Source organism: Felis catus, chromosome X (assembly GCF_018350175.1).
Source record: "Felis catus isolate Fca126 chromosome X, F.catus_Fca126_mat1.0, whole genome shotgun sequence".
NCBI classification, from domain to species: domain Eukaryota; kingdom Metazoa; phylum Chordata; class Mammalia; order Carnivora; family Felidae; genus Felis; species Felis catus.
This window is the reverse complement of record NC_058386.1, coordinates 48,559,039-48,577,714: the sequence shown is the minus strand read 5'-3', so window position 1 is coordinate 48,577,714 and position 18,676 is coordinate 48,559,039. Positions and strand designations below refer to the sequence as shown.

Below are 18,676 nucleotides of genomic sequence, written 5' to 3'. Positions count from 1 at the left end.
TATCATAGTGAAACTGGCAAAATACAAGGATAAAGAGAAAATTCTGAAAGCAGCAAGGGGTAAACGTGCCCTCACATATAAAGGGAGACCTATAAGACTCGTGACTGATCTCTCTTTTGAAACTTGGCAGGCCAGAAAGAATTGGCAGGAGATTTTCAGTGTGCTAGACAGAAAAAATATGCAGCCGAGAATCCTTTACCCAGCAAGTCTGTCATTTAGAATAGAAGGAGAGATAAAGGTTTTCCCAAACAAACAAAAACTGAAGGAATTTGTCACCACTAAACCAGCCCTACAAGAGATCCTAAGGGGGACCCTGTGAGACAAAGGCCCAGAGACATCACTACAAGCATAAAACATACAGACATCACAATGACTCTAAACCCGTATCTTTCCATAATAACACTGAATGTAAATGGATTAAATGCGCCAACCACAAGACATAGGGTATCAGAATGGATAAAAAAAACAAGACCCATCTATTTGCTGTCTACAAGAGACTCATTTTAGACCTGAGGACACCTTTAGATTGAGAGTGAGGGGATGGAGAACTATTTATCATGCGACTGGAAGCCAAAAGAAAGCTGGAGTAGCCATACTTATATCAGACAAACTAGACTTTAAATTAAAGGCTGTAACAAGAGATGAAGAAGGACATTATATAATAGTTACAGGGTCTATCCATCAGGAAGAGCTAACAATTATAAATGTCTATGCGCCGAATACCAGAGCCCCCAAATATATAAAACAATTACTCATAAACATAAGCAACCTTATTGATAAGAATGTGGTAACTGCAGGGGACTTTAACACCCCACTTACAGAAATGGACAGATCATCTAGACACACGGTCAATAAAGAAACAAGGGCCCTGAATGAGACATTGGATCAGATGGACTTGACAGATATATTTAGAACGCTGCATCCCAAAGCAACAGAATATACTTTCTTCTCGAGTGCACATGGAACATTCTCCAAGATAGATCATATACTGGGTCACAAAACAGCCCTTCATAAGTTTACAAGAATTGAAATTATACCATGCATACTTTCAGACCACAATGCTATGAAGCTTGAAATCAACCACAGGAAAAAGTCTGGAAAACCTCCAAAAGCATGGAGGTTAAAGAACACCCTACTAACGAATGAGTGGGTCAACCAGGCAATTAGAGAAGAAATTAAAAAATATATGGAAACAAACGAAAATGAAAATACAACAATCCAAACGCTTTGGGATGCAGCGAAGGCAGTCCTGAGAGGAAAATACATTGCAATCCAGGCCTATCTCAAGAAACAAGAAAAATCTCAAATACAAAATGTAACAGCACACCTAAAGGAACTAGAAGCAGAACAGCAAAGGCAGCCTAAACCCAGCAGAAGAAGAGAAATAATAAAGATCAGAGCAGAAATAAACAATATAGAATCAAAAAAAAACTGTCGAGCAGATCAACGAAACCAAGAGTTGGTTTTTGAAAAAATAAACAAAATTGACAAACCTCTAGCCAGGCTTCTCAAAAAGAAAAGGGAGATGACCCAACTAGATAAAATCATGAATGAAAATGGAATTATTACAACCAATCCCTCAGAGATACAAACAATTATCAGGGAATACTATGAAAAATTATATGCCAACAAATTGGACAACCTGGAAGAAATGGACAAATTCCTGAACACCCACACTCTTCCAAAACTCAATCAGGAGGAAATAGAAAGCTTGAACAGACCCATAACCAGCGAAGAAATTGAATCGGTTATCAAAAATCTCCCAACAAATAAGAGTCCAGGACCAGATGGCTTCCCAGGGGAGTTCTACCAGACGTTTAAAGCAGAGATAATACCTATCCTTCTCAAGCTATTCCAACAAATAGAAAGGGAAGAAAAACTTCCAGACTCATTCTATGAAGCCAGTATTCCTTTGATTCTTAAACCAGACAGAGACCCAGTAAAAAAAGAGAACTACAGGCCAATATCCCTGATGAATATGGATGCAAAAATTCTCAATAAGATACTAGCAAATCGAATTCAACGGCATATAAAAAGAATTATTCACCATGATCAAGTGGGATTCATTCCTGGGATGCAGGGCTGGTTCAACATTCACAAATCCATCAATGTGATACATCACATTAACAAAAAAAAAGAGAAGAACCATATGATCCTGTCAATCGATGCAGAAAAGGCCTTTGACAAAATCCAGCACCCTTTCTTAATAAAAACCCTTGAGAAAGTCGGGATAGAAGGAACATACTTAAAGATCATAAAAGCCATTTATGAAAAGCCCACAGCTAACATCATCTTCAACGGGGAAGAACTGAGAGCTTTTTCCCTGAGATCAGGAACACGACAAGGATGCCCACTCTCACCGCTGCTGTTTAACATAGTGCTGGAAGTTCTAGCATCAGCAATCAGACAACAAAAGGAAATCAAAGGCATCAAAATTGGCAAAGACGAAGTCAAGCTTTCGCTTTTTGCAGATGACATATTATACATGGAAAATCCGATAGACTCCACCAAAAGTCTACTAGAACTGATACATGAATTCAGCAAAGTTGCAGGATACAAAATCAATGTACAGAAATCAGTTGTATTCTTATACACTAACAATGAAGCAACAGAAAGACAAATAAAGAAACTGATCCCATTCACAATTGCACCAAGAAGCATAAAATACCTAGGAATAAATCTAACCAAAGATGTAAAGGATCTGTATGCTGAAAACTATAGAAAGCTTATGAAGGAAATTGAAGAAGATTTAAAGAAATGGAAAGACATTCCCTGCTCATGGATTGGAAAAATAAATATTGTCAAAATGTCAATACTACCCAAAGCTATCTACACATTCAATGCAATCCCAATCAAAATTGCACCAGCATTCTTCTCGAAACTAGAACAAGCAATCCTAAAATTCATATGGAACCACAAAAGGCCCCGAATAGCCAAAGGAATTTTGAAGAAGAAGACCAAAGCAGGAGGCATCACAATCCCCCCGACTTTAGCCTCTACTACAAAGCTGTCATCATCAAGACAGCATGGTATTGGCACAGAAACAGACACATAGACCAATGGAATAGAATAGAAACCCCAGAACTAGACCCACAAACGTATGGCCAACTCATCTTTGACAAAGCAGGAAAGAACATCCAATGGAAAAAAGACAGCCTCTTTAACAAATGGTGCTGGGAGAACTGGACAGCAACATGTAGAAGGTTGAAACTAGACCACTTTCTCATACCATTCACAAAAATAAACTCCAAATGGATAAAGGACCTAAATGTGAGACAGGAAACCATCAAAACCTTAGAGGAGAAAGCAGGAAAAGACCTCTCTGACCTCAGCCGTAGCAATCTCTTACTCGACACATCCCCAAAGGCAAGGGAATTAAAAGCAAAAGTGAATTACTGGGACCTTATGAAGATAAAAAGCTTCTGCACAGCAAAGGAAACAACCAACAAAACTAAAAGGCAACCAACGGAATGGGAAAAGATATTTGCAAATGACATATCGGACAAAGGGCTAGTATCCAAAATCTATAAAGAGCTCACCAAACTCCACACCCGAAAAACAAATAACCCAGTGAAGAAATGGGCAGAAAACATGAATAGACACTTCTCTAAAGAAGACATCCGGATGGCCAACAGGCACATGAAAAGATGTTCAGCGTCGCTCCTTATCAGGGAAATACAAATCAAAACCACACTCAGGTATCACCTCACGCCAGTCAGAGTGGCCAAAATGAACAAATCAGGAGACTATAGATGCTGGAGAGGATGTGGAGAAACGGGAACCCTCTTGCACTGTTGGTGGGAATGCAAATTGGTGCAGCCGCTCTGGAAAGCAGTGTGGAGGTTCCTCAGAAAATTAAAAATAGACCTACCCTATGACCCAGCAATAGCACTGCTAGGAATTTATCCAAGGGATACAGGAGTACTGATGCATAGGGCCACTTGTACCCCAATGTTCATAGCAGCACTCTCAACAATAGCCAAATTATGGAAAGAGCCTAAATGTCCATCAACTGATGAATGGATAAAGAAATTGTGGTTTATATACACAATGGAATATTACGTGGCAATGAGAAAAAATGAAATATGGCCTTTTGTAGCAACGTGGATGGAACTGGAGAGTGTGATGCTAAGTGAAATAAGCCATACAGAGAAAGACAGATACCATATGGTTTCACTCTTATGTGGACCCTGAGAAATTAACAGGAACCCATGGGGGAGGGGAAGGAAAAAAAAAAACAGGTTAGAGTGGGAGAGAGCCAAAGCATAAGAGACTCTTTAAAACTGAGAACAAACTGAGGGTTGATGGGGGGTGGGAGGGAGGAGAGGGTGGGTGATGGGTATTGAGGAGGGCACCTTTTGGGATGAGCACTGGGTGTTGTATGGAAACTAATTTGTCAATAAATTTCATAAAAAAAAAAAAAGAATTGGAAAACACCTTGTGAAGAAAAGGAGACCCACACAGAGGGAGACAAACATGTGAAGACATAGGCAAAAGTTAGAATTATGCTGTTTCAAACCAAGGAATGTCAGAAGCTGAAAAAGACCAGGAAGGATCTTCTCCTTGGGGCTTTTGAGGGAGCAAGGCCCTACCAACACTTTGATTTCATACTTCTAACTTCCAGAACCGTGAGAAAATAAATATTCTTTGTTTTAAGCCACCCACTTTATGGTACTTGTTACAGCAGCAAGAAACTAATACACCCACCATTCATTTATATGTAGATGTATCTCTATGAGTCTGTGTATATAGATGGCTATTTCTGAATGACTGTGTATATCTCTGTCTGGGTACCTATATACATAATCTACATATAGTTGACCAGGAACATGTGAAAGGATGTGCAATCTGTCAGAAAGTCTCAAAGTAGGTAGATAACTCTTCTAAATTCATCAGTTTACTCATTCATTCATTCATTCATTCATTCAACATTTTCAGGGCAACTTCAATGTGCTAGGCACTGGAGGCAGACATGACTAAGAAATCCTTAGACTGTTGGGGCATCTGGGTGGCTCAGTTGGTTAAGTGTCTGACTACGGTTCAGGTCATGATCTCGCAGTATGTGAGTTTGAGCCCCCCACGTCAGGCTCTGTGCTGACAGCTCGGAGCCTGAGGCCTGCTTTGGATTCTGTGTCTCCCTCTCTCTCTGTTCCTCCTCCCCTCGCTCTCTGTCTCTTTGTCTCTCTCTCTCAAAAATAAATAAACATTTAAAAAAAGAGAAATCCTTAGACTGTTGAATCTAGTGCTTTGAGAGCCCAAATGTAGAAATAACCACCTTTATCTACTTACTTCTGTTCCATGGGTCCTGTTATATCTCTTGTCTTCTTCCCATTCAAGATAAGACAATTAAAATGTGAATATAAGTACAGCATGAGATTCAGGAACTAGTTCCAAGCCTAGACTCTACCACTTACTAGTTCTATGACAGAATCACTTAACATTTTAAAACTCAATCTCTTCATCTATTAAAAAAACATTGGGATTAATAAACTTTCATAGTATTTAGATTTTTCCTACATAAAATGTTATCCACCCAAAAATATTTGAATCACCCAGAAACTTGTTAGAAATGTGGAATCTCCTCAGGTTCCACCCCCAATTTTCTGACTCAAAATCTGAATTGTAAGCATATCAATAGGTGATTTTACACATTAAACTTTGAGCAGTGCTACTTAGGTGAAATGAAGGGGAAATGAGGGAATTAGTATAATTTCAGCAGGAAATTAGGAGGTCAAAATTGGTGGTTAGTATGAATGGGGGCTTAAGAAATCTAAAAAAGTCTTGGAACTGTTACTGTGGAGCTCGATGAAAGAATGGTGAAGGAGACAGGATGTCTCTTCTATGATTAGAAAGCCTGTGTTTACAGTGAGCCTAATCTAAGTATGTATGTATGTATGTATTTTGAGTATAATTGACACACAATGTTATGTTAGTTTCAGGTGTACAACCTAGTGATTTGACAAGTTTATATATTGTATTTTTTAAGGGAAAAATATAAGAGCAGATAACAAATATACAAATACTACCATTACTGACTGAACATTATATGCTAGGTACTTTTTATGTGTTATACAACCATCATAACAATTTTACCAGATAGGTGTTGTCAGGAATTTAGAACAGTGTCTTGCATATAGTAATTGCTCAAAAAAAATGTTAACTGCTATTGTCATTTGCAATAAGTACTGTCTAGACCTGCCAGCTAAAGGAGCTAGAAGAAGGAGAAGGAGATCCAAAGCAACAGACCCACTTTACTCATTTTACTGCATCATCAAAGAGGAATGTGAAAGCAAACTAATGTTTGCCCTGATTTCAAACGCTTTAAGTAAAATTCTTCTTTCTAGAAAGTTGCTTGGCTGTGGCTCTGAGTTCTTCCCACTTTACTTTGAAAAGTGTAGACTCTTAATCTGGAAATAAATGACTCTTAGCTTGAGGAAGTCAGGATAAATCTATTTATAAAAGGCAAAGTAAATCCTGAGAAGAGTCAGTAGGACTTGGACAGAGAGATTGGATTCCTTAGGGAGTAATCCATCCCAGGATCTTGAGAAAAGACAGTTTCATCCAGGACAGCTTACTTTGGTACTTTTGGAAGTGAAAGAAACTTCCCTCTCAACACCCTCTAGGGCTAGCAATCCCTGCACTCCAATGCTCAGTCCTGAAAGTGGAATCCTTCAGTATCAACTGCCACTTTGGTAAGGAGTATCAGGAAGAGAACTTTGAAGTCACTGAAAAAAAAAAATCATTGAAACATGAAGTGTCCCAAGCCTCAACTGGGAACCACAAAACTTGGAAAGTTCCTGTGATTCAATGGAATCCAGGAAAGGGGAACACAGTAAATCCCTGTCATCTTGTTTAATTCTAAAGCCCAGGCATTACATTTATGAATGAAACATTTGCTACTTCTCTAGTACTAGGGATACCGCTATAAGCTGCTTTACTTTAGACTTCTTTCTTTTTCATACAGGACTGTTAACTCTTTAAGAATATACTCACAGGGTGCCTGGGTGGCTCAGTCGGTTGGGCAACTGACTTCAGCTCAGGTCAGGATCTCATGGTTCATGGGTTCGAGCCCTGTATCGGGCTCTGTGCTGACAGCTCGGAGCCTGGAGCCTGCTTCAGATTCTGTGTCTCCCTCTCTCTGCCCCTCCCCCACTTATGCACTCGCGCTCTCTCTCTCTCTCTCTCTCTCTCTCTCTCAAAAATAAATAAAATGTAAAAAAATTTTTAAAAAGAATATACTCAGTAGGCCCCATTCACTGGCCTTTAGGCTATTATAATATTTAATTAGGTGATTTTAAGCTACTGGAAGAAGAAAGTCCTGTGGGATTCAAAGTGCCAAAAAAAAAAAAAAAAAAAAAAAAGCTAAGGAAGGGTGTTCTGGCCATTTTGGTCTCAAATTGCTTTGTACAGTAATAGGAACAAATTTATCACAGGAAAGGATCAGGCCACTTGGGGTACACTGAACCCTGCATACTCCCAAAATAACAGGACTTAAATGGCAAGCAGACTAGATAGGTCAGGCCTGCAGTCGGTTGAGAGACCTCCAAGAGAATGCAGAAAGCTACCACAAAGTGAGTAGGGCCAAAATAATGTTTGGTACAGAGGGCATATTTGGAAGCATCTGCTCCATACATAATAATCCTCTTCTAACTCTTCTCTGATTTAAAAATATATATAATCCTAGTTTATATTGTATGACATGATCCTAGTCTCCTGGCAAGAGCTAGTTTCTTTAGGTATAGGCAACTGATTCGAGCCAGGTCTATCAGTGCTCAGTTTTCTGTGACTTGAGGATTGGAACTAAGACAACCAGTCATTACCTTTCCATGTGACCGAACTATAACATATGAACTTGGGAGATGAAGGAGCTATCTGTTTCCCACTGTGTACTTTAATCTGCTAAAAGAGAAGAAACAAGCAGATATGAACAAGGAAGCAAATATGAGACACATAAAGAAAACCAGCTTGTGTTTCCAACAACTCCCCATTTGCAAAACCAGTTCATTCCCAAGATCCAGTGACATTTCTGTTGCACTTAAACTAGCTCCAGATGGATCCTGTCCACTGCAACAAAAGAATAGAAATGGATAAATAAAAATGCCTAATTGGGTAGATGCTGCTCAGTTCCTGGTAAATGTCACCATGAAACAGTATAGGCCCAGTGATGCCATACATTTAATGTTTTTCATGAAAGCTGCATGCCTATATTTAACATGAAATCTTCTACCTTTTATACACTGGTAGTGAAATCAAATTTTGGAAAAACATAGTTCAAGATAAAATATATCTGTGGCCTGAATATGGTTTGTGGGCCTTTAAATTGTGACCTCAGTCAGCAAGGTACCTGCCTTACCTGTTGCTTTCTTACTACTTAGATCTTCCAACTGTTACTATCTTTTTCATATGTACTCATGTGTGCACGGCATTATACTGCTAGCAGGGCCCAGAGGTAGTGATCCACTTTGATCTATTTCCTTCTTGGTCTTGCTGGCTAGTTAGCTAAAGATATCAAAATGATTAAAAATTTGGATTTGGAGGCAGGCTATCTGGGTTCAAATTCAAGTTCTGCCAATTATTAGCAGAATTTTCCCAGTTTCCTTACAAATATGGTCCAGAGATCCAGAGTGCTATAATTTATCCATTTATCACATGGAAATACTAAATCCAGTGGTTAGAGTAGTACCTGTCTCATTTATTATTGTTGTCATAGTTGCTTTATTATTAATTGTTGATTGATTACCTGAATAGGAGCTATTTTTATCAGTCTGTTCTCTCAGAAAGTAGAGGACTCACCCTTTTATCCTGCTCTGCAATGACTCTTAGAGCCAATGAATGATCAGGTTTGTGTCCACTCTCTGGCCCCAGTAATTTTACTAGTCTATATTGACTGACCCTCAATGCCAAATATGGCTCTAGTTTCTCTTTAGCATTGGAAGCAGCTGTTTATGCAATCCTGAAGGTTTTGAACAATAAAAATGAATATGGGGGAAAGTACTCTTAATACTGTACCTATAAAAAAATAGAGATTCCTTTATTTATGGTCGTGTCCTGGATTCTGTCTACCTCTTCAGACTTTTCCCTGTCACTGGCATAGAATCTCCTTATGTTCAAGCCATAATGAAACATTCGCTATTTCCCAAACATGCCACATCTCTGGAACCTCCATTCATCAACATACGATGTTCCTTAACCTACAATGCCCTTTCTTTCTTTACTTGCCTACCTTGAAAAAAATCCTATTTATTATTTTTAAGACTCAAACATCACCTCCTATAGTAAGTCTTCTCTGACCCCTTCACCCCTAATGTCACTCATATCTTTCCTGTTCATGTTAATAATTTTCTTGTAAGTTTCCCAATTTCTCCCTCCTTGAGTTTATTCAACTGCCCTCTAACCCTCAGTGTCTTCATTTACAAAATGGGAATAACCCTATGGTGAGTTTAAATGAGAAGCATGCAAAGGATTTAGCATGGTACCTGGCATATAGTAAGTGATCAACAAATACTGGATGTTAGCTAGAGCTTTCTCTGTCTCCCAGATCAGCTTCAGGGCAAGGTTGAAGTCTTATATTTTTGTATTCCCAGCTTGTAGCACAGACCTAGCTACATAGAAGATTCCCAGGGCATGCATGTTGAATGAGTAAATGAGATGAATGAATCAGTGAATGTTGCTTCCCCTTTTCAAAACCATCTGCCTTAAATAAGTGAAGATGGTTAATATAGTCACATTGAAAGAAGTCAAAGCTGCATATCACATTCTGCTAGAGCAGAAAAGCATTCTGAACCTTTTATTTTATGTTATGTTATTTTTTTAAGTTTATTTATTGGGGGGGGGCAAAAAGAGAGGGAGAGAGAGAATCCAAATCAGGCTCCACACTGTCAGTGCAGAGCCTGATGTGGGGCTCAATCTTATGAATTATGAGATTATGACCTGAGCTGAAATCAAGCATCAGATGCTTAACCGACTGAGCCACCCATGCACTCCACTCTGAACCTTTTAAAATATTTTCTACTCTACTACCGTGCCATTGCTGACCAGAAAAAAGTGTCTCCAGGTTAGGGACTGTTAGAAAGAACAGTTTTCCAAGTAACAAAATACAGGCCATCTCAGTATCAGGTGACACTAGCTATATAATAACATTCTTTGAGACCTAGCTGTTTCCCTGAGACACTATGGAGGAAGAATATTGACATTGCTGCTTCTCCAGCAGCTGCTTTTGTCCCGCTTATATTATTATCACAGGTAGAATTCCCTAACCTCACCCCTTCCTTAACCCTACTCCATCCTCCTCTAACCCACATTATGTTGATGTCTTTGGTTATATGGTTCTTCCTGCTTAGAATACCCTTTCCCCTCCACTCAGGCAATCCAAACTGAACCTATACTCCAAGGTACAGCAAGGCTTCATGAACAGAGAAAATGACACTTGATTGGATATCATGATATGCACAGAAGCTTACCAAAAAGAGAAGAATAAAGTAGCATAGAATAGAGTAGAATAGACTAGAATAAAAACTAGAGTAAATCAAGGAAGATAGAGAAGGAAAGGTGGAGGTGGGAGTAGTTCATGTAAGAGGGAGAAAGACATTTTGGAAATCCTAATAATATAAATAAAGCATGGTGTTTGTGAAAGACCATGCTATATTCAAGTAGTAGCTGTTTGTTTAATGTGGCTCTTGTGATAAGGAAAAGTCATAGGCAATAAACACCAAAGGTGGCTCATGACAGACTGATGTGTCTTATTAAGTGGCAGGAATTTAATCTTATAAGTGATGGGGATTCTTTGAAGGATTCTGAACATAGGACTGGCAAGATAAAAACATGTTTAGAGATATCCTAGAGTCCCTAATAGTTTACTAGGATTGCCACAACAAAGTACTCAAAACTGGGTTACTTCAACAGAAATTTACTATCACAGTTCTGGAGGCTAAAGGACTAAAGTCAAGGTGTCAGCAGCATTGGTTCCTTCTGAGGACTGTGAGGAAAGAATCTGTTCTAGTCCTGTCTTTCTGATTTGCAGATGGTTGTCTTCTCATGCTTCTTCATATCATCTTCCCTCTATTGTGATTCTGTCTTTGTGTCCAAATTTCCTTTTTTTATAAGGAGACCAGTCATATTGGATTAGGTCCCGTCCTAATTAACCTCATTTTAACTTGATTACCTTTGTAAATACCCTTTTTCCAACTACAGTCTCATTCTGTGGCATTAGGAATTAAAGCTGCAAAATATTTTTTTTTAATTTTTTTTCAACGTTTATTTATTTTTGGGACAGAGAGAGACAGAGCATGAACGGGGGGGGGGGGGGCGGGCAGAGAGAGAGGGAGACACAGAATCGGAAACAGGCTCCAGGCTCTGAGCCATCAGCCCAGAGCCTGACGCGGGGCTCGAACTCATGGACCGTGAGATCGTGACCTGGCTGAAGTCGGAAGCCCAACCAACTGCGCCACCCAGGCGCCCCTGCAAAATATTTTGAGGAACATAATTTAACCTGTAACAAAGCCTATAGAAGTTAGAGGCAGATAAAATGACAGTAAAAGATATTTTCATGTGCAAGATCAGACAGATGGAAAAATTAAGCAAAGATACTACAAGTAAGGATGAAGAACATATAAAGATCCAAGAAGCAAAATTTTGAAGGTGAAGAGAAGAAAGAGTCACAGATGACTCTAGGATTTATTTTTTGGTTGATTATGTTACTGACAGAGATAGAAAAGAGACTGAAGGGTTTGATTACAAATTCAGTTTTATACATATTAAGTATAAAGTGTCAAGATGGGCACTTAACAGATAAATGGGTAGGTCCACTCTCAAGAAAAACATTCAGCTTGGAGGTGCAATTTGTCATACAGACCATCATCACCGTATAAATGACAGTTGAAACTCTTAAGTGGATGAGATAACACAAAAAAGGGGTTATAGAGTGGCTAGAGAAGAGAACAAAAACAACAGTTAGAAAGATAGGTGGAAATCCAAGATAGAATATTCTCATGGAAGACAAGGAAGGGAAGGTTTTAAAGAAGGATGGCATGTACAACAGCTTCAAATGTAGTAGAGTCAACTACGTTGAAAACCTAAAAAGAGAGCACTGGACATGACACTGAGGAGATCCTTAGGTAAATTTGGCAAGAGCAATTTCAGTAATGATTTAAATAAAATTGCAGAAAAATGGAGTGGTAATTTGAGTGAATATTGTTAAAGAAAAATTGATTTTTTTCAGTGGGTTTGGGAAAGAATGTGCTTACAAGCTGAAGATTAGGCAGTATAGCATAATAGTCTAGGTGCAGACTCTTGTAGGCTTGGGTTTAAATCTCAGCTTTGCCATTTACTAGATGTGTAAACTTGTACAAATTGCAAGATTTGCATATTGCCAGATTTTTCTGTGCCCCAGTTTCCCTAACTGAAAAATGGTGAAAATAATAGTACTTTCTTCATAAAATTGTTGTGAGATTTGTATGAATTGATACACATAAAATATTTGATAGAGGGCTTGGCACACAGTACATCTTCAATAAATAGGTGGGGATAGTTGGATGGGTAGGAGAACCAAAGAAGAAAAATAAATCAAGGAAGATAGAAAAGGAAGCTGATGGAACAACTTCTCAGAAGGTATAGGAAAGAATGGGTCCTCTTCCACTTACTAGCTGTGTGGCCTTGGGTAAGGCACTTTGCTTTTCATTAGTTTTTAGTGCCTTGGTTTCCTCATATGTAAAATGGAAACGATAATAGTGCCTACCTTACAAGACTATTATGAAGATTAAATGAGATGGTTCATGAAATACACTTCCCCACTAGGAAGGACTTGGGAAGAAGGATAGTAAATAGCTTAGTAGAAATCATATGTGCTAGCAAGACTGAAAGCTTAAAAAAGTTTCCAAGTCAGTAATTTTCACAATTTCATGATAGACTAAAATAGTACTACAAAATCTTATGTTTTCTTTAAAAGTTTAAGCATTATTCAAGTGCTAATAAATTTATTGTGCTTTTTTATTAAAGTACATGGAAAAGACTTTTAGTATCTAAGTAGTTTCAAATGTGTTTGAAACCTTTTTCAGATAATTATGTTATAAAACAATGTTAGTATGAAATTAAATTGTATGAGTTGACATGAATTCATCAATAAGCTAAGTTTTTTTTAAAGGAGCATTGTATCCAAAGCATTAAAACATAATCATCTTGATTGTGTTAAGATGAACAATTGAAGATTCATCCTTCTTACTAGAGTAGAATTTAAAATGATAAAATTGTTGATTATTTTCTTTAAAAATGGCTTCCTAACTCAGAATAAAAGTCAAAGTGTTCACAGGTCCTATAAAATCTGACCCTCTCTGTCTCTCTGACCTCATATCCTACCATTCTCCTCCTTTCTACTCTAGTGATATGGGCCTTCTTCCTATTTCTTGAACACAGCAATCCTTTGCACATTCTATTTCCTCTGTCTAGAACACTCTGTGATCAGGTATTCTCATGGCTGGCTCTCTCACTATATTCTGATATATTCATAAATATCACCATATCAAAGAAGCTTTCCTTGACTGCTCTATAATAAATAGCACTCCACAATCTCAAGGCTTTATATCCTTTCTCCCACCATATCCTCCTGCAAAAAACACCTTTGCTGTTTGTCTTTCCCCTTCACCAACACATCCTCATTAGAATATAATCTCCAAGAGGGCAAGAGCTTTGTTTTGTTTACTGTTATATATTCCCAGAATCTTGTGCACTGATGGCACTGAGTTAATTCTCAGTATTTGTTGAATGAATTAATTAATATCATAACACAATGCACTTTTGTGTTGATACCTTTGTCTATCACAGCTCCCAACCCTTGAGGGCTGAGGAACAACTAGGAAGGAACTCAGACCAAAGTAAATGTAGAGGCAACGTATTCTGGTCTAGCCTAATCCCTGGATCCATGCATTCCAGAAGAGGAATTGGGGGTCAAAACTACTGTTAGTAAAATACAGAGAAAAAGATAGGATGAAAAGTGTCCTCTTTGCAATAAAACTCTTTTGCCCCTCCATAGACAGACATTCTTCACAATCCCAGGAAGCAGAATGAATGACACCAAACAATTTAAATTGCTCTGAGGAAGTTACTTGAAGCCCTTAAAGAAGGATTTCTGTTGCTTGCCTGCAGTACTTGTTAGTGGGTTCACAAACCTTTCATTATCCCAGGAAAAGAATAGCCATATTTCAGCAATGATATTTTATGACAGCTAAGAATTACCCAGTTCCCTTATCCTGCAAGTAGAAACTCTCCTAAAGAAAAACAAACCAACGTGAACAGAACGTGACAATCAAAATGGAAGCACAACAGTTCCTAACATATTTCATGCATACCAAATGCAGGAAGCTGACTATGGAACCAACACATAGCTCCTTCTCCACCCTCCATGCAAGGGTGTGGATAGCAGAGTTCCGTGGGTATGACATGTACAAGTAGCTCTTGGCTCTGGGACAAGACTGTACTCCCACTGATGAAAGTTACTAGGACAGTTCCAGCTGAATATGTTTCCTGTGTTTTAAGTAGCCCATAGGCCAGGGAATTTAGAAAGAAAGGACCCGAGGTGAAGTTTTCTTCTTTATCTGAATCCAGTACGCTCAATAATATGGCCATTTAGAATAAGGTCATTTTGAGGTTTGGAAAACCAACTGAGGAGAATGGGCATGGAAGAAGGTGCTTTAGCTAAATGTTTCCTAGAAACCTAGAACTGGCACATGCCCTTGATGGGAGTTAGCACTAAGGATGCAATGAAACCTAGCACATAAAAAAGGGAGGTGTTCTGTGTGTTGCATTTAATACCAGAGACAGCTAAACTGGTGAATTGCAGAGCACTGGGAGCAATGGCATTCCATTGACCAAACAGAAACTTTCACAGTGAAATAGGAGCCCTAAAACTTCAAACAACATGCTTTCATCTCTTTGACCTATGAGATATCATCAGTCTCCACCAAGTCCTGCTACTCTCCCTAAGCAGAAACATGAGAGAGACAAACATGGAAGACATGTCACTGGTCTGTATGAGGCTTTCTAACAAATCTCAACACAAGTTACTTTATTTAACAGTAGAAGAAAGTTGTTGAAGCCCTACTCCCCAACACAATGTTCCTGACAGGACATGAACATGGTAATGACAGATTACCCAAGGTGGCCTTAGCTTCCCTATTAAAGCATGCAGCCCCTCTCTCTTTGGATGTCATTTTCACTTGAGTTCCTGTCTTTTCCAGCTGGATCTCCTAGTCACTTAGGCTTGGATATATCAATGCCTATTACTAACAGAAAGACAATAAACACGAACCATTGGATCTTTAACATAACAGATGCTTGGTAAACGTTGGAATCAAATTCAACATTAATTTCCATATCTTAGGAAGAAACTGTGGCTTCCAATCTGTTAAGAAAGGAGTCGGTGACGCCATTCTACATGGTCTTGACATATTACATACAGCAGCAGCAGGAACAGCCATAGGCAAAAATCTGGCATTCCATAAATATTTGTAGAATAAAGACATATTTTCAAGCCATCTGCACAACCATGTCACCTCTCGGGAAGCATAAAATTTCCCCCTTTAACTAAACCTGCAGAGCCAAAGTGCAAGTTGGCAACACTGCCCAATGTGTCCTTCTGAGTATCAACTGAACATTAAGAGGCTGGTGTGAGAAATTAAAAGCTGCCTTTGCCTCACAAATTCCCACAACACATGTAGTGTCATAGTACAGTGAGTCAATGTCATCCTTCTCCAAACTGAATTTCCAGTACAGACTTCTCTCAGTTGAACTGGTGCACTGTCTCTTTAAGAAGCCAGGCAAGATGGAGCCCTCCCAGCTTTAAGGCATTAAGCAACCTGATAGGGATGCTGGAGTGTGACACCAAGAAAGAACGCCTGGAGAGGGTAAGTCGAGGCTGTAATGACAGAAGGGGAAATCAAGTCTGTATCTATGCAACCGTTAAACTGTGAACGTCTATCCCGTGGGTAGCAGTTCCCCTAGGCTCTAAAGCACCACCCCTCCTCCCCTCCCCTCCCCTTACCCCATCCCACTCTGCTCCACCCTCAGGATCCTCCTTGAAAGTCCCCTTCTGTCAGACTGCTCCTTTGTAGCACAGCGGGAGACCCCAGTGAGGGTGGCAAAAGGAAGAAGAGGGGGTGGGTAGGCAAAATAAAAGGGACTTACTTTCGGATTCTGCACCTCCAAAGTCATCCTCTGCTCCGAGCCTTGGGCCAGAGCCGACGGGGCGGGGCCGGGTTTGAGCTGGTGGACACGGGGTCCTCACTCCCTCGGTACTACAAACCTAGTTCAGTGCAGACTTGGGGGAATGGGCACAGACTAGTGCCGGTGTTTACTCGATTTTAATTATCTCAAAAGGAGACAGAGGGTTCGAGAGAGTTGGCTGGGGATAGGAGTGAAGGTGAGCTCTAAACCACTCCTTTCAGTTTCTTTTTGGCTAGCTTCCCGCGCACGGCAATAGCGACAACAGGGGCAATGGTTTTCTTTTTTCTTCCTTTTGGTTTCTCCCAGCTGCCTGTCCCAGACCCCACCCAGCGGCTCCACCCCATCCACTGCTACACATTCTGTCAATCACCAGCCCCTTTAAAGCTGCATGGCACAACTTGGGTTTTTGTCTTGGTTTGGCGGGCGAGCAGAATCACTGGGCTTCTTGCCTTTCCGACAATACCTCTGACCTTTCTGCTGAGTTTAGGAAGCTAAGGTTAGTTGCTAGTGGCGGCTTCCCCTCCCCCTCAGCCAAGCTTGCACAGCTCCACCCAAACTCCTTCCAGGCTTGCCAGGCCACTGCCCTACACTACCCCATCTCTTTGCTTTGTTTCTGGTGAAACGTGGTTCCGTAGGCTGCCAAATCGCCAAGAAAGTTACTGTGGCGCCCTCATCGGCGCCGCCCACTACCCTACAGTTTCTGGACTGAAGTCACTACAACAGATCTGCTGTCCCTTTGGCTTCACCGTTCTGGTTCCAGTGTGCTCAGTTTTTTCTATCTCTCATCTGTGTAAGTCTCCAGGTTTCTCACTAGAATGGGAAGAGAGGGTGGGGAAATGTGTTTCATGTCTCTAACTCATGCAAAACAGCAGTACCACCCCACTGTCCCACTCCATAACTAGGCAGCTCAAAGTCAGAGGAGGGCCCTGAAGTTCCATCCACAGGTATTACTGGAATTCCAGAATGACCTATCAGAAATTATATTTAATGCCATTCTCCATTATAGTTAATGGCAACACCTGTTTGCTCAGGCCAAAAATCTTGGAGACAGCCTTCATTCCTCTTTTTCTCTTATACTTCACATTCAATTTCTTCAAGAAATCCTGTTGGCTCTGTCTTTAAAAATGTGACCAGAATCTGCCCACTTCTTATGCTTTACACTACTACCCCTAAGAAGCCATCACCAACTCTATATCCAGCTCCTGCCTACCTCTTTTTTTTTAATTTTTTTAATGTTTATTTATTTTTGACAGAGAGAGAGAGAGAGAGAGCGCGAGCATGAGTGGGGGAGGGGAAGAGAGAGAGGGAGACACAGAATCTGAAGCAGGCTCCAGGCTCTGAACTGTCCAGCACAGAGCCCCACGTGGGGCTTAAACTCACGGACCATGAGATCATGACCTGAGCCAAAGTAGGATGCTTAACTGACTAAGCCATCCAGGCGCCCCACTGATCTCCTTTTTATTCCAATATGCTAATACCTATCTGAACTAAGGGACTTTGCATTTCTCTTTCTTCCTATCTAGTTCTACCCATGATGGGCTTCAATATCCTCCAGATCTCAGGGAAGCTTTCCCTGACCACCCAGATTAAAGTAATTCTCATAGCCCAGGCACTGTTACCTTATCTCATTTTATCTTTATTATAGTACTGATCACAATCTAAAACAATCATATGTATTTTTGTTTCTGTGGTTCAGTGATGGCCCTCCCTCTAATGTACAAACACAGTAGGAGCAGGGACATCTATTTTGATCTTTGATGTATCATTAGCATACTGAACAGTGGTTGCCATATAGTAGGAGCTCAGTATTTGTTGAAAGAATGGTTGAAGGCAATATCTTCTGGAATCTATCTGAGTGTTATCTGGTTTTAAACAACAAACACCTGAAACTAATAAAACATTGTATGTTAATTATACTTCAGTTTAAGAAAGAATAATGTAAAAAATACAGAAAAGAACAAACAAACCAAAAAAAGGAGGCAGCTAAGAGAGACACACCTGTTATGAATCACTTGCCCCATCTATTCTCTCTTAGAACATCCATCTGGATACCTTGCCTCAGGGCTGAATTAGCAATGGTAGTTGGAGCAGTCACCTAGTGGCAGTGTGCTTTTAGGATGACTTCTAGGGTTTATAGTTGATTGCTGATGGTTGATTTAAGTGTTCTGAGTTCTGTCAAGTCAGTGCTAGGGTACATAGTTTTTGAGGGTCTGGTTCATCTGAATTATAGAATCTTTGCCTCTAGATGTGTTTCTTACTTTGAAGTCAGATTATTTATATATGCTTTCTCATGCCCCCAAAGATGCATCACTTCATTTTATTTACACAACCTCAGTATGAAGCAGGCATTATTATTATCTTCATTTTTATAGGTTAGAAAACAAAGCCCAGGGAGTAGAATAACTTGCCAAAAATCACACCCCTATGAAATGGTAAATCTGGGATTTGAGTCCAAGTAATACAG

General features: G+C 39.8%; 1 protein-coding gene across 1 annotated transcript in view; it reads right to left on the bottom strand.

The window, feature by feature from the left end:
• Nucleotides 1-16,790, bottom strand: part of KLF8 (Kruppel like factor 8) — a 250,283-nt gene extending 233,493 nt beyond the window's left edge. The window contains exon 1 of the mRNA XM_006943776.4: nt 16,174-16,790. The gene's annotated coding sequence lies outside the window, so the exon portion shown is untranslated. The remainder of the gene's footprint in view (nt 1-16,173) is intronic.
• Nucleotides 16,791-18,676: the final 1,886 nt, after the last annotated feature.